The sequence below is a fragment of the Scylla paramamosain genome, chromosome 13 (assembly GCF_035594125.1).
Source record: "Scylla paramamosain isolate STU-SP2022 chromosome 13, ASM3559412v1, whole genome shotgun sequence".
NCBI lineage: Eukaryota > Metazoa > Arthropoda > Malacostraca > Decapoda > Portunidae > Scylla > Scylla paramamosain.
Genome location: NC_087163.1, coordinates 17,369,585 through 17,385,557, shown reverse-complemented (window position 1 = coordinate 17,385,557; position 15,973 = coordinate 17,369,585).

The following is a 15,973-nucleotide window of genomic DNA, read 5'->3' as shown; positions in this document are numbered from 1 at the left end:
TACACAGCCAGGACTTCGCGGCTGTGGAACATGTTCACGGCGGCCACGCCCCAAGTGCAGGACATGTCCACGCACCAGGTGAAGCTGGCAGCCCACAGCTGGCGTAGCACGCACCTGTCCCCACTGGTGCTTTAAATTTTTTATTATTTTATTGTATTATTGTATTAGCATTATCATCTTTATGTTAAATATGTATAGTGTTATTCCTGTAAATAATACTATCATAGGCTTCTTAAATAATTCCAAACTCAACGTGGAATTTTAAGCCTTTCTGTAAATATTTCTTTAAAAAAAAAAAAAAAAAAAAACCGTAGGAGGGTAGTTTGGAAATCAAAGCTTTGTGCCAGACTCTATCAAAGGCTTTTGATATGTCCAAGGCAACAGCAAAAGTTTCACCAAAGTCTCTAAAAGAGGATGACCAAGACTCAGTAAGGAAAGCCAGAAGATCACCAGTAGAGCGGCCTTGACGGAACCCATACTGGCGATCAGATAGAAGGTTCTGAAGTGATAGATGTTTAAGAATCTTCCTGTTGAGGATAGATTAAAAAACTTTAGATAAGCAGGAAATTAAAGCAATAGGACGGTAGTTTGAGGGATTAGAGTGGTCACCCTTTTTAGGAAGAGGTTGAATGTAGGCAAACTTCCAGCAAGAAGGAAAGGTAGATGTTGACAGACAGAGCTGAAAGAGTTTGACTAGGCAAGGTGCAAGCACGGAGGCACAGTTTCGGAGAACAATAGGAGGGACCCCATCAGGTCCATAAGCCTTCCGAGGGTTTAGGCCAGCGAGGGCATGGAAAACATCATTGCGAAGAATTTTAATACGTGGTATGAAGTAGTCAGAGGGTGGAGGAGAGGGAGGAACAAGCCCAGAATCGTCCAAGGTAGAGTTTTTAGCAAAGGTCTGAGCAAAGAGTTCAGCTTTAGAAATAGATGTGATAGCAGTGGTGCCATCTCGTTGAAATAGAGGAGGGAAAAAAGAGGAAGCAAAGTTATAGGAGATATTTTTGGCTAGATGCCAGAAATCACAAGGAGAGTTAGATCTTGAAAGGTTTTGACATTTTCTCTTAATGAAGGAGTTTTTGGCTAGTTGGAGAACAGACTTGGCATGGTTCCGGGCAGAAATATAAAGTGCATGAGATTCTGGTGATGGAAGGCTTAAGTACCTTTTGTGGGCCACCTCTCTATCACGTATAGCACGAGAACAAGCTGTGTTAAACCAAGGTTTAGAAGGTTTAGGACGAGAAAAAGAGTGAGGAATGTATGCCTCCATGCCAGACACTATCACCTCTGTTATGCGCTCAGCACACAAAGACGGGTCTCTGACACGGAAGCAGTAGTCATTCCAAGGAAAATCAGCAAAATACCTCCTCAGGTCCCTCCAACTAGCAGAGCAAAACGCCAGAGGCACCTTCGCTTAGGGGGATCCTGAGGAGGGATTCGAGTGATAGGACAAGATAAAGATATGAGATTATGATCGGAGGAGCCCAACGGAGAAGAAAGGGTGACAGCATAAGCAGAAGGATTAGAGGTCAGGAAAAGGTCAAGAATGTTGGGCGTATCTCCAAGACGGTCAGGAATACGAGCAGGGTGTTGCACCAATTGCTCTAGGTCATGGAGGATAGCAAAGTTGTAGGCTAGTTCACCAGGATGGTCAGTGAAGGGAGAGGAAAGCCAAAGCTGGTGGTGAACATTGAAGTCTCCAAGAATGGAGATCTCTGCAAAAGGGAAGAGGGTCAGAATGTGCTCCATTTTGGAAGTTAAGTAGTCAAAGAATTTCTTATAGTCAGAGGAGTTAGGAGAGAGGTATAGAGCACAGATAAATTTAATATGAGAATGACTCTGTAGTCGTAGCTAGATGGTGGAAAACTCGGAAGATTCAAGAGCGTGGGCACGAGAGCAGGTTAAGTCATTGCGCACATAAACGCAGCATCCAGCTTTGGATCGAAAATGAGGATAGAGAAAGTAGGAGGGAACAGAAAAGGGCTACTGTCAGTTGCCTCAGAGACCTGAGTTTCAGTGAGGAAAAGAAGATGAGGTTTAGAAGAGGAGAGGTGGGGTTCTACAGATTGAAAATTAGATCTTAGACCGCGAATGTTGCAGAAGTTAATGAAGAAAAAGTTGAGGGGGGTGTCAAGACACTTAGGGTCGTCGACAGAAAGGCAGTCCGACCTGGGGACATTTATGGTCCCCTCCCCAGATGGGGACTCCGAGGCTGGTGTAGGAATCGCCATGATTTTAAAATTTTTGAGTGAAGGGTGTCTGTGTTATTAGGTGCTTGTAGTTTTGTGTGGAGGTAGAGAGTTGTCTTTAGAGGGCAGGCTGTGACTGCCCCCTTGTGTTGTGAGACACAAAGCGAAACGTTCAGTGAGGTCACAGCTGGGTTTAATGATAAGTTCACAGCACCCCCTGAACAGTGCTTTAGACCTCGCTGGGAGTAATTATCGTTTCGGCAGGTGTCTACTGCCTCATTCTGTGGAGGAGGCAGTAGTAGTATTTCCCAGACAAATGGAAAAACGTGATAGTTAGACTCATCCCTAAAGAAGGGAAGTCACCACACCATGTTACAAATTATAGACCCATCTCACTTTTAGAGGTTCCGGGGAAAATATTAGAAAGGATTATAAATGATAGACTAATAAATTACCTGGAGTTCAACAATATATATACTAGCAATCAATATGGATTTCGAACAAAGAGAGGCACAACACACGCACTAGCTATGGTAACAGAACAGATTTCACAATATAAGGCGGATGGGGGACAGTGTCAGGTGATTCTCAGGGATGTCACAAAAGCATTTTATAAGGTATGGCACCTGGGATTAAAATACAAAATACTACAACTAAATTTACCACAGACCATTGAAAGAATAATGTGCGATTTCCTTGACGACAGAACTGCAGCACTAGAAATTCAAAATTCCCACAAGTCAGCGTATTATCTCTTACACTCTATACTATCTATACTAACGAAATTACTAACTCACATCGAAACATAAACGTTATATATGCTGATGATATCACTCAAGTTGTGGGATTCCAGGAGAAATAAAAAAAATATGATGAACATCCAAACTGTGAGGGAAATAAACAACATTAATAAATTTAAAAAAATATGAAAAATAAAAACCAACGTTAATAAGTTCACGCCACTTCACCTAGGCGTTAAAACTCCAACCCCACTAAATATTAATGAAGATCTCATAGAGTTCAAAACTACAGGAAAATGCTTGGGACTAAATATAACTTCTATAGGATATTACAAACACATCGAGAACAGATGTCATAAAGCATCTGCAGCCTTAAAAAATCTGCAACGTTTATACAAAATGCCTGAAAAGATACAGATACACCTGGTTAAATTATTAATTCTGCCAATACTAGACTACCCATCGATACCTCTGCATGCAATGAGTTCTACACAATTAGCTGAACTACTAAAGGTACAAAATATAGCTTTAAGATTCGCAACAAACCAACACTACCCTTACACTAGATCTACCACTTTACTTTAAATTTCCACTTTAAACATTAGAATCCATGAAAGAGCTCAATCAATTTGGAGAAAATTAGATCTTAACAATCCTATATTTATTAAATTAAGGGAAAACCTAGATAATATAACTCGCTACCACAGACTACCCCCGCAGACTACGAGCATGTGAAAAAGAACCAACACCAATATTCTAATATATCGTACCTAACACGCTAATACAGAAATAATACTTACCACACTTACCTGAATCCACACCTCCTACGGACAATTTGACCTAGAGCATCGTAGCCCCCGCCCTCTGTTCCACGCCCTGAGTTGCCGGGCGTTCGTTATACGCGGTAGTGAGGAGCAGGGTGGCTCCCCGCGCACAACTTTCCTACCCGGCAAGGAGTGGAGTACACTAGTCATTTACTGACAGCTGGCAGTGGAGAGAGGTGGGAGTTGGTGCCTACCCTGAGTTGCGGCACTTATGTGTTGCTCAGGAACCAAGTGTTGCAAGATTTTAAGACAGAGGGAAGTCCAGCAGAAACCAACATAGCGGGATCATTGGGGGACGTGCGTGGCTGGAGGTCGAGAAGAGAAGGCCAAGCTCTTATTCTCAGGACACCATCCGTAAAAGAAAGAAAAAGGTGTTAAAATTGAGTTTATGCCTTTTACGAAAGTAGAGTAATGTATGGGGAATGAATGAACACGTGTGAATACATACATTGTGTATATATGTATACACTTTATACATAAAGTTAAACTTATGAAGACAAAGAAATTAAATTAAAATTGTAAGCAGTCTTGAAGTTAGGGACTGGTGATGGCTAGATGGGTTTTGCTTACAAAAAAAAAAAAAAAAGCATTGTGGTCTGCCCACAATCTTTTTCTCTTATACTTTCCTTCATTTTCTACCTATTTTTCTTCTATCTGTCCGAACCCTTTACCCTTCACTATCTTTCTATACCAAAGAAAGAAAGAAAGAGCTCTCAGTCCAGTTCAGCTCAGAGTCCAGTTCAGTACACAGTCAGCCCCAGACAGTCAGTCACTCAGTCACGAGCAGTCAGTCTTGGTCTCTTACTTAGTTCCGCTCGGTCACAGTAAGTCTTGAGAGACGCTTCATCATTCATCATTTCATATCACTTGAGAGCGAGAGAACAATCAATCGTCACGTTATAATCTCGTATCGTATGAAGTGTGTACATTCTACCTGTTATTAAATCAAGGAGAAATCTCATCATACGTGTCTTTTACTAGCACACACCAATTATATCATCTTATAGCCCACGACCTTCAAGTTATCAGAAATACCAAGCTCACTACCGGTCCTCCACGCTAACAAAACACCAAGCTCCTCATCTGATCCAGCAGTGGCAAACATCATGAACTGGGCAAGTACATCATCTAAACTCAGAACAGTAAAGAAGAGGAGAGGTAAAACATAATCAAGAACAAGTGGTGGTTGCATCAAATATTAGAGCAATGATGGTCAGCGGTGTTGTGCGATCGAAGACACACGAATTCACAAATACACACCGAGACACGAATATTACCACCTATTGCAAGCAAGTTGCAAGGCTGAAATCCACGTGTTCTCTCTCTCTCTCTCTCTCTCTCTCTCTCTCTCTCTCTCTCTCTCTCTCTCTCTCTCTCTCTCTCTCTCTCTCTCTCTCTCTCTCTCTTTCTCTCTCTCTCTCTCTCTCTCTCTCTCTCTCTCTCTCTCTCTCTCTCTCTCTCTCTCTCTCTCTCTTTCTCACTCTCTCTCTTTCTCTCTCTCTCTCTCTCTCTCTCTCTCTCTCTCTCTCTCTCTCTCTCTCTCTCTCTCTCTCTCTCTTTGGCCACACCTTGCTCTCAAGTGACTAACTTCTGTGGCCGCAAGCAGCCTGCTCATCACCGCAACTGTCTGCCACCACACCCTGTCGCCGCCGCTCCTGTTCGCTAGTTGTCGTTCCTGCTTCCCTCCTGAGGTGTGGGTGTCCCTTGGTTCCTTACTCGAGCCACCCCAGTACTCATGGACTTCGGTCCTTCCCCGAGTCACCCTCCACCCACCACCCTCTCCAACAGTACTCACGGCCAGGCCTCATCGGACACTGTGTCATCGGACACAGCTGTGTTCCTCCAGTCATATGCTGTCACTTCCTCGCCAACATTTAAGTATCCAATTTGATCCAAATTATTCTTCTCTTTTCATTCTTCCTTCTTCTCTTATTAAGTGGTGCATATCAGTCTATTTATCCAATTCTCTGTCTGTCTGTCTGCCTATCCGTCTCCTGCCGTCTGTCTGTCTGTCTGCCTATCTGTCTCCTGCCGTCTGTCTGTCTGTTTGTCTGCCTATCATTATTTATATCATTCCCTTCTGTCTTTCATTATGATTTTTTATTGTATGTGTTATCATTTTGCGTACTGTTCTGTGTTATACTTTGTGCTGTTATCATATTGCGTGCTATTTTGTGTGTTTATATTTCTGTACCTATTGTTCCTTGATCATCTTTACACTTCATGTCGTTAATGCAAACACGCTCACAGTCTGTACTGTCTACTTCATTACCTGCTACAGTGTCTACTGAAACCACCGCTACTCCTCATATCACCTTCATTCATGAATCTCATCACCTTCCTAATATTTCTGGTACTGGCACAGAGACTGTTCATCAGTTTATTCAAAGAAGTGAGGAGGAATGCAATCAACGTGCAGCCACATCTGATAAGGAAACAATATCCATTTTAAAATCACGCATCTGTCACGAACCTTCGAGTTTCTCTGGCTTGTTGGTGAAATCAGACAAATTTGCTTCTTTCACCTTTGATGACTTCACCACTCACCTCAAAAATAATTTCCGGAGTCATTCTAAGCTTGGAGCCACCCATTCAGGTCAGGGTTCCTCACAGTCTCAGGTCAGGGTTCCTAGTGAAAGGACGTGTTTAGTGAGCAGTGACCTGACGCTAATATAGCTGACCAGTATAGACATGGCACCTTGTGTTGCTGAGTCGTTTGGCTGTGTTAGTTCTCCTGTTCTCGAGGCCTTCGTTGCGAAGGTCTGAGAGGTTAAGGCTGAGTTCCATCGAAGGTCTCGGAGGTGCAGGCTGAGTTTCGTGAGGGGATCTCAGACCTGCAGGCTGAGTTCTGTGAAAGAATCTCAGCACCTGTGGGAGGGTCGTGCCCCACCGTCACCTTACCTAGTAAGACGACGGAGGAGCAGTGGTCGGCTGTGTGCAAGGGAGCCAAGAGGGTGAAGGTCCTCAGGGCGGCTTGCGTGGAGACGAAGAATCCCTTCAGTGTGCTGGAGGAAGTGAAGGAGATGGAGGTGGACATGGCGGGAGGGGACAAGAAGGAGGGGGCAGATGCAGTTACCCTTGCCCCAAGGTAGAGTGTTTGTGTTTGGTGATAGTCAGGTTAGGCACTTAGATAGTGTGTTCTGTGCTAGGGATAGGAAGCGTAGGTCGAGGGTGTTTAACGGGGGCCGGGATAGGGAAAGTAGCTGATAGGCTAGACACGTGCTTGAAAAAAGATGGGACCAAGCCAGTGCGGGAGGGAATGACCTTGGTAAGGTCAGGAGTGAGGAGCTTATCGGGAGGTCTCGACAGGCTTTGGACAGGATTAGGGACAAGGGAGGGATCCCCGTGGTATGTGGTGTCTTGCCGAGGAGGGGGAGTTGGTGCTGAGTGGCTGTCCAGGGCTATTACAGCGAATCGCAGGATCGCGAATCATTGTAAGAGTAATGGATGGACGTTCATCGACAACTGGGACCTCCTCTATGGTAGGGACAACTTGTACGCCAGGGATGGAGTATATCACGCCAGGGTGTTAGTGTTTTGGCCGAAACACTCGAGCGGGAGGTAAATGCACTCCAGCGTTTTTTTCGTTAGTCGAGAGGGAAGAAGGGGTTGTGAGGAGAAGGTGAGGGGCAAATTAGTTAAATCTAGAAAAGTTGCTAGCTCAGGGAAGATGAGAAATAGCTTAAGTGTTTACTACATAAACTGGAGAAGTATTCTGAATAAAATAGACTTGCTTAGAGGAATAGCGTGTGTAGAGAAATTTGATATCATTCCTTTAACTGAAACTTGGTTAGATATGTCAGGAAAAGTATTTAATCCAGAGGTTAAGATAGATGGTTATACATTGTTCTATAAAGATAGGGAAAACAGGAGAGGAGGAGGCGTCGCGTTATACGTTAGGGACACATTACAGTCTTCTATTAACAGTAGAATTAAAACAGATAACAAAGCAGAGTCGATATGGTTAGATATTAAGGAAGGATCGCAATCAGTAGTACTAGAGGTAGTTTACAGACCACCGACCAGTACAAAGGAAATTAACACCTCAATGTGGCAGGAAATGAATAGAGCAGGTAGGTACAGTCAGGTATGTGTGGTAGGAGATTTTAATTTTAGGAATATCGACTGGAGTCTGATGGTGGGTAACAAGGAAGCAGAGGAATTTCTTAAGGTAATTCAGGATAATTTTTTAAAACAGGTAGTCGCAGAACCCACAAGGGGGAATAATATTCTAGATTTAATTCTTACTAACAGGGAGGAAGCAGTCACGCAGGTAGAGGTTGGAGGATAGCTAGATAACAGTGACCATAGGGAAATTAGGTACAATTTAGAATGGGAAGAAACTTTTAGAAGCAAAAACACTAGTAAAATACCTGACTTTAGGAGAGCAGATTTTGAGGAATTAAAAAGGTACCTCCAAGGGGTGGACTGGCAACGGATGCAGAGTGAGGTCAGGTCAGGGACGGAGTTGAGAGAGATAAGGCAGGATGAGAGAGGTGAGGTTAGGCGTGAGGGTGTAGGACAAGAGGAGGGAAGATGTGTCCAGAAGGGGCGGAGGAGAGAGGGAGGGGGAGATAGGTGTCAGTATGTTGGAATGTCAGGTCATGCTGAAATGAGAGAGGTGAGGTCGAGGCGAGTAGATGAGGGAGTGGAGAGGATGGTAGGGGCCGAAATGAGGGGATTAGGTGAGGTAAATGTAGATGAATTGTATAAATATTTCGCAGATAAAGTTCATACAGGTCAGTTAGCAAATATCCCGTATAGAGCAATAAGATCACAGAAAAATGACCCTAAATGGATGACTGCTAGGTTAAAGCATTATAGAGGGCGTAAGAAAAATATACATAAGAGATTAAGGGCAGGTGAAGAAGTTTTAAGGTCACAATATAATGAATTAGGTAGAACAGTCAGGAAGTTAACGAGGAAAGGTAAGGGTAATTATGAATTAAAGGTAACCAGCCAGGCGAAGACGGACCCCAAGGGATTTTATCAGGTATACAGGACGAAGAATAAGGATACTATAGGTCCATTAAAGGCAGCAGATGGGGAGTTGGTTAGTTCTGGGGAGAAGATTAATAAACTTCTGAATGAGTATTTTTTAACTGTCTTCACCCAGGAAAACGTGCAGGATATGCCAGATAGTGAACAGGTGTTTAGAGCAGACGAGAATGAGAAGCTGACAGATATTTCTATAACTAGGGAGATAGTTGAACAGGAGATAGATAGGCTAAAAAAGTTCAAGACACCAGGACCAGATGAAATATATCCCAGAGTACTTAAGGAATGCAAAGAGATTATTAGTGAGCCGTTAGTTTCTGTCTTTAGGAAATCACTGGAGTCGGGTGAGGTACCAGTAATGTGGAGGCAGGCTAATGTAGTACCCATCTTTAAGAAAGGAGATAAAACTTTAGCATCTAACTATAGACCTGTCAGCTTAACTTCAGTTGTAGGTAAAATATTGGAGTCAATAATAGCGAGGAACATTAGGGAACATTTAGACAAACATAACTTGATAAATAAGTCACAGCATGGCTTCACGAAGTGGAAGTCTTGCCTGACAAACTTGTTAAGTTTTTACAGTAAAGTGTACGAGGCAGTAGATAATGGTGATAGTTATGATATCTTATATCTAGACTTTAGTGAAGCATTTGACAAGGTACCCTATCAAAGGCTCCTGAGAAAGGTTAGGGCACACGGGATAGATGGGAAGGTGTTAGGCTGGATAGGGTCATGGCTTAGTGGCAGGCGACAAAGAGTTGTAATAAACGGCTCGAAATCTGAGTGGGGTCATTTAATTAGTGAGGTGACACAGGGATAAGTATTAGGGCCATTGTTTTTTCTAATATATATCAATGACTTGGATAGTGGAATTAGTAGTGATGTTAGTAAATTTGCGGATGACACAAAGATAGGTAGATTAATTAGGTCAGAATCGGATGCCATTGCCTTGCAGACAGATTTAGATAGAATGAATGAATGGACGGATAGATGGCAAATGCAATTTAATATCAATAAATGCAAAGTACTTAGCGTAGGTAGAGGAAACCCACACAGTAGGTACACATTAAACAAGCAAACTCTGGTAGGTATAGGGTACGGGAAATATTTAGGAGTTATAGTTAGCTCTGAACTCCGTCTAGGGAAACAATGCATAGAAGCCAGAAACAGGGCAAATAGGGTACTAGGATTGATTTTTAGGACTGTTAAAAGTAGAAGGCCGGAAGTAATATTAAAGTTATACTTGGCGCTGGTCAGACCTCATCTAGACTATGCTGTGCAGTTCTGGTCCCCACATTACAGGAAAGATATAGGTCGATTAAAATCAGTACAGAGGAGAATGGGGATTAGGAGTATTCCTTACGAGGCGAGGTTGAAGTTGTTAAATTTACATTCTTTAGAAAGACATAGGTTAAGAGGTGACCCGATAGAAGTCTTTAAGTGGTATAAGGGTTATAACAAGGGGGATGTATGCAACATTCTTAGGATCAGGAACCAGGGTAGAACAAGAAATAACGGGTTCAAACTTGAAAAATTTTGGTTTAGGAAGGAGATAGGAAAATAATGGTTCTCAAATAGAGTGGTAGATGAGTGGAACGGACTCAGTAGTCATGTTGTTAGAGCTAGGACACTAGAGAGCTTTAAGAGAAGATTAGACAGGTTTATGGATGGGGATAATAGATGGAAATAGGTAGCTATATTTCATACAGGGACTGCCACGTGTAAGCCTGGTTGCTTCTTGTAGCTTCCCTTATTTCTTATGTTCTTATGTTCTATTCTCTTCTCAAACTCTCCAAATCTATCTCACAGCACATCCGCTCACACACTAATCCTTAACAGGCAGAAAACATTGCTTCCTCTCTGAGCTCAAATTTGATCACTCAGCTCCATGACTCAAATTGTTTTAGAAATTACTCACTGTCATCAGATGGGTTGAAAATATTCATAGATTATATCTTGTTCACCTCCTTCCTTGATGCTCCGAATTTCCAGGTCGCAAGTGACATCGAATTCCACAAATTAGATTACATATATGATGTCTGCAAATTTAGTTCTGATAAGTGTCCCCTTCCCACCTCTGAACCTGTTCAGGCTCCTGCTGCTTCCTCACCTGACTCACTCATCTCTTTTCATCACCCACCTTCCCGTTCTTCTTCTCGTGGACGTTACATTAGATGCACATCCCCTTTATCTCACTATTAGTACATTCGATCGAAATCAAAATCAAGAAATGTCACCTGCAACCGTTGCAAACTGCCTGGTTATGTTCTCACGCAGTGCAGGATTGTTCTCGATAGTTCGGGAAGACACTCCTTCAATCCTGAAGCATTATATTCCATCCACAAAAGAGTAAGTCATTTCTTACAAGACTGCAGGTATTATCATGCAGTTTCAGGCTTCACAAACATCATTGGAAAACTTCGCGCCTTTCTCTAACCAATCCATCATAACATCATCCATCCTCAAGTCTTCACCTTCTTATGTACCTAAACATCGTACAAAACACAAGGTATGCTTCACTCATCCTCCTAACTCAGCACTTCATTCATTTAACATTCGATATGGTGGATTATTCAGTGGCATTACCACAGATGTTATGTGTCACTCTGTATCATAAAAAGCTCTCTTTGACACAGGTGCTGCAGTTAACCTTATCAAGATGGATGTATTTCGAAAACTCTCTTCCTCTTCTCAGGATCACATCACTACATTACCTTCTGATATAAATCTCAATTGTATATCTGGGAAAATTATCTTACCTCACTCTTTTCACTGTCCTTATCATCCCAGGAACTAGACATATGTGATTATCTTTATATTGTATTTGATGTATTTTTCAGTGCTGTTCTTCTCATATACTTCAGCACTATGTGTAATTATGACATCACTGTTTTACTTGCCATCCATGACATCGCTCAAAGGATACTTATATTCCTACTGTTCTTCCCTCTGATGCTTCCTCTCTTGCTGGTGTAGAGACATCTGTTGCAACTCTTCCTTCTACTAGCGATCGGATGTTATCTACACGGGATTCACGTCATCTAATTTGCCTTTCTCATAGCCTCATTCTCAATCAACTTCCCAGTCAGACCATGGTGTAACTCCTTGTAAAGACATTTTGCTAGCAGATCCGGTAACGCTATCTGAATGTGCTTTATATGCTGTTAACGCTAAGGTTAAATCTGCTGTATTAAGCACTGATATCCTCTGTTATGCGCAACAATCTCCATGCAAGGGTGTTGAGTTAGAATCTGTTCTTACCACAATCGATGACAATAGATTCTGCAAAATCGGGCTGGAAAATGTCACATCTACGCCTGTCAAGCTCAAAACAGGTGTGCTACTCGGAGAAGTCTTGCCATACTCTGAGAAAGTTGTAATCTTGGATAATTTATCTTCTTCCTCTATCAGTGATGTAACTACATCTGACAGCCATAACATGTCTTCTCTCCCGCTTATTACGGATCATCACATATCTGTACTTGATTTTCCAGAATCTCATCATGAATTACTCGCCCTCCTAAATTCTTTCAGGAATGTTGTCTCGCTCCCTGTTGAACCTGTGGGCCACACATACGTCATCACTCATTCTATCCACTTGACTTATCAACCATTCCTGGCCGTTATCCAATGCCAAGGTTAGGTAATCTTTAGTCTCTCGATGATTCAAATACGAAATTTTCCACCTTAGATTTACACTTAAGATTCTTCCAAGTTGAATTAGAGGAAACTTCACGGCCATATACTGCTTTCACTATTTAATCTGGCCAATTTATGTTCAAACACATGGTTCAAGATCTACGTAAATCGCCTTTAACTTTTCAAGGATTGATTAATTCTGTTCTCTCAGGTCTCATCGGTAAAAGTGTGTTCTGCTTCCTTGATGACGTTATCATTGTATCAAAGTCTTTACACGATTATTTACACACGCTGTCTCTCGTTATGTGACGCTTTCAAGCTGGTGGCTTAAAGATGAAACTCAGCAACTGCTTGTTTTTCAAACAGCAAGTCAAATTCCTTAGCCACAAAGTCGAGAGAGATGGTATTCACACTTTAAATGACAAGGTAAATGCTGTGAAAAATTTCCCTGTTCCTACTAATATAGATCAGATCAGGCAATTCATCGGTCTTCTTGGATTTTATCGCCAGTTCATCAAAAATTTCAGCCTTCTCGCTCAACCTCTCACTCATTTGCTCAAGAAAAATATTGCATTCATCTAGTCTGAAAAAGAACAAGATTCTTTTGATCTTCTCAAAACTGCCTTATGTCAAGCATCAGTTCTTGCTTTTCCTAATTTCGAGAATGATTTCATCTCATACACTGACGCTTCTGGCTTTGAAATTGGTGCTGTTCTCATGCAGAAAGATTCACTTGGTAAACATCGCGTATTAGCGTATGCTACCAGACATCTCAACACGGCAGAGCAAAATTATGACGTCACAAATCGTGAAAGTCTCGCCGTGATTTGGGCGTTACGTCTTTTCCGTGAACTCAGGCTATAAGATCTTAGGCTATAAGATTCATGTCCACACTGATCATTATGCTGTCACAGAGACCGTCAAATACAACATCTTCACAGGTCAATTTACTCATTGGCATCTGACGATTCAAGAATTTAATCCTACATTTTCATATATTCCTGGTAAGGCAAACTCAGTGGCAGACACGCTATCACACAATGTTGCTGCTATCTCCACCATGACAGAAAATCCTGCCATGCCAGTCATGGATGAAATAAGGAAATATGAACATTCAGACGCCTTCTGTTCGAGTGTTGCTTATTACCTCGGATCTGGTGATGATACAAATCTTCCTAAGTTGCAAGTGAGTGCTGATACGTTTTTTCATGCAAGACGATCTCTTTTATAAGTCGAGTGATATCTCTACTGGCGATTTTAGTGAGCGTTTATCTCAGCTCGTGATACCTCAGTCGCTAGTGAGTATCATACTTCACCACGTTCACGACTCACCTCACGCACAGCATCCAGATCGGGACAGATGTCTCGCACAAGCAAAACGATCATATTTCTGGCCGACTGTGAGGAAAGATATCTTGCAACACTGTGCTCTCTGTCCTCAGTGTGCTTCACACTGTACCTCACTCGCTCACGACAGTCTGTCGCTTCCATATCCCAGCGCTTCCGTTTATTTGGATTCAGTCTCTGTTGATCTGCTCACACTTCCACTTACAGAGAACGGTTATCAGTATCTTCTAGTTTGTGTGGATAGTTTCACTCGTTTCACCTTTCTTGTTGCTCTCAAGGACAAAACTGCAACTTCTGTTGGTCGCGCTATCATTGACAACATAATTTGTCCTAATAACTTTCCTTCATGTCATCTTATCTGACAATGGCGCTGAATTCAAAAACTATTTTACAGGAGATTTGTAAAGAATTTCATATCAAGAAATATAACATCGTTCGTTACTCACCCAGTTCAAACAGCAAAATAGAACGTTGTAATAAACATATCCTTGACGTTCTGCTTTACGTAACAGAAGCAAAGCACTCCTGGGACGAATGACTCAGAAAGGTTGCTCTGTCAACTCAGCAATTCACTCCAACATCAACGAGTCTCCACAATTCGTGCTGTTTGGTACCGACAAGCGTCTTCCATATAAGTTTCTCCACAGCGCGCCGCGTCCTGTAACATAGATGACAACGTCAAATGTCGTCTCCGCGATTTTCAGTTAACTCATAAGCTCATTCACGATCGCTCCACTGCATTGCAATCTGAGATGCTGCAGAAACAACATCGTAGAGCGACAGATTCTTCCACTGAAGTCGGCGATATAGTCTTCGCCAGAGTTCACGATCGTAACTCTAAATTAGATCCATTGTTCTTTGGGCCACACCGTGTAATCGAATCTCCCCATGGCCATAAAGTAAAAATTCTAGATCTCAAAACCTTAGTAGAACAGATTATCCATGTCGATCATCTGAAGCGTGTGAGCAAGGGATTTGATGATGAGCGTGCACATAAGGTATCATTAAGTTCTGATTTAATAGATCCTTCAAGCGAATCATGCTTAACCACACACAAACCTTCTTTTTACAGACTGAAACTTCGTTCCCATTCCAAGGTTTAATCATCCAATTTCAATATTATATATATATATATATATATATATATATATATATATATATATATATATATATATATATATATATATATATATATATATATATATATATATATATATATATATATATATACAACAACAACAACAACAACAACAACAATAACAACAACTACAACAACAAGTAATGCTACTACTACTACTACTACTACTACTACTACTAGTACTACTACTACTTTTTTTTTATGTAGGAGGGACACTGGCCAAAGGCAATAAAAATCCAATAAAAAAAAGAAAGCCCACTGAGATGCAACTCCCATAAAAGGGTCCAAAGCGGTATTCAAAAATTGAAGGACAAGTGTCTTGAAACCTCCCTCTTGAAGGAAATCAAGTCTTAGGAAGGCGGAAATACAGAAGCTGGCAGGGAGTTCCAGAATTTACCAGAGAAAGGGATGAATTACTGAGAATACCGGTTAACTCTTGCATTAGAGAGATGGACATAATAGGGGTGAGAGAAAGAAGAAAGTCTTGTGCATCGAAGCCGCGGGAGAAGGGGAGGCATGCAGTTAGCAAGATCAGAAGAGCAGTTACCATGAAAATAGCGGTAGAAGACAGCTAGAGATGCAACATTGCGGAGATAAGAGAGAAGCTGGAGACAGTCAGTTAGAGAAGAAGAATTAAGTTTTTGAGGCACTGAACAATACCAAATTTGCTCTGCCCCAATCAGAAATTTTACAAAGATCAGAAATCAGGCGTTCTCTGGCCTCCGTGCGTGAAGTGTTTACTTCCTGAAGTGTTGAATGTCTATGAAAAAAACGTGAAAAGTGCAGGATGGTATCATCAGCGCAGGAGTGGATAGGACAAGAAGTTTGGTTTAGAAGGTTATTCATGAATAATAAGAAGAGAGTGGGAGACAGGACAGAACCTTGAAGAATACCACTGTTAATAGATTTAGAAGAACAGTGACTGTCTACCATAGTAGCTGTAGAACGGTCAGAAAGGAAACTTGAGATGAAGTTACAGAGAGAAGGATAGAAGCCGTAGGGGGCTAGTTTGGAGTTCAAAGCTTTGTGCCATACTTAATCAAAAGCTTTTGATATATCCAAGGCAACAGCAAAAGATTTTACCAAAATCTCTAAAAA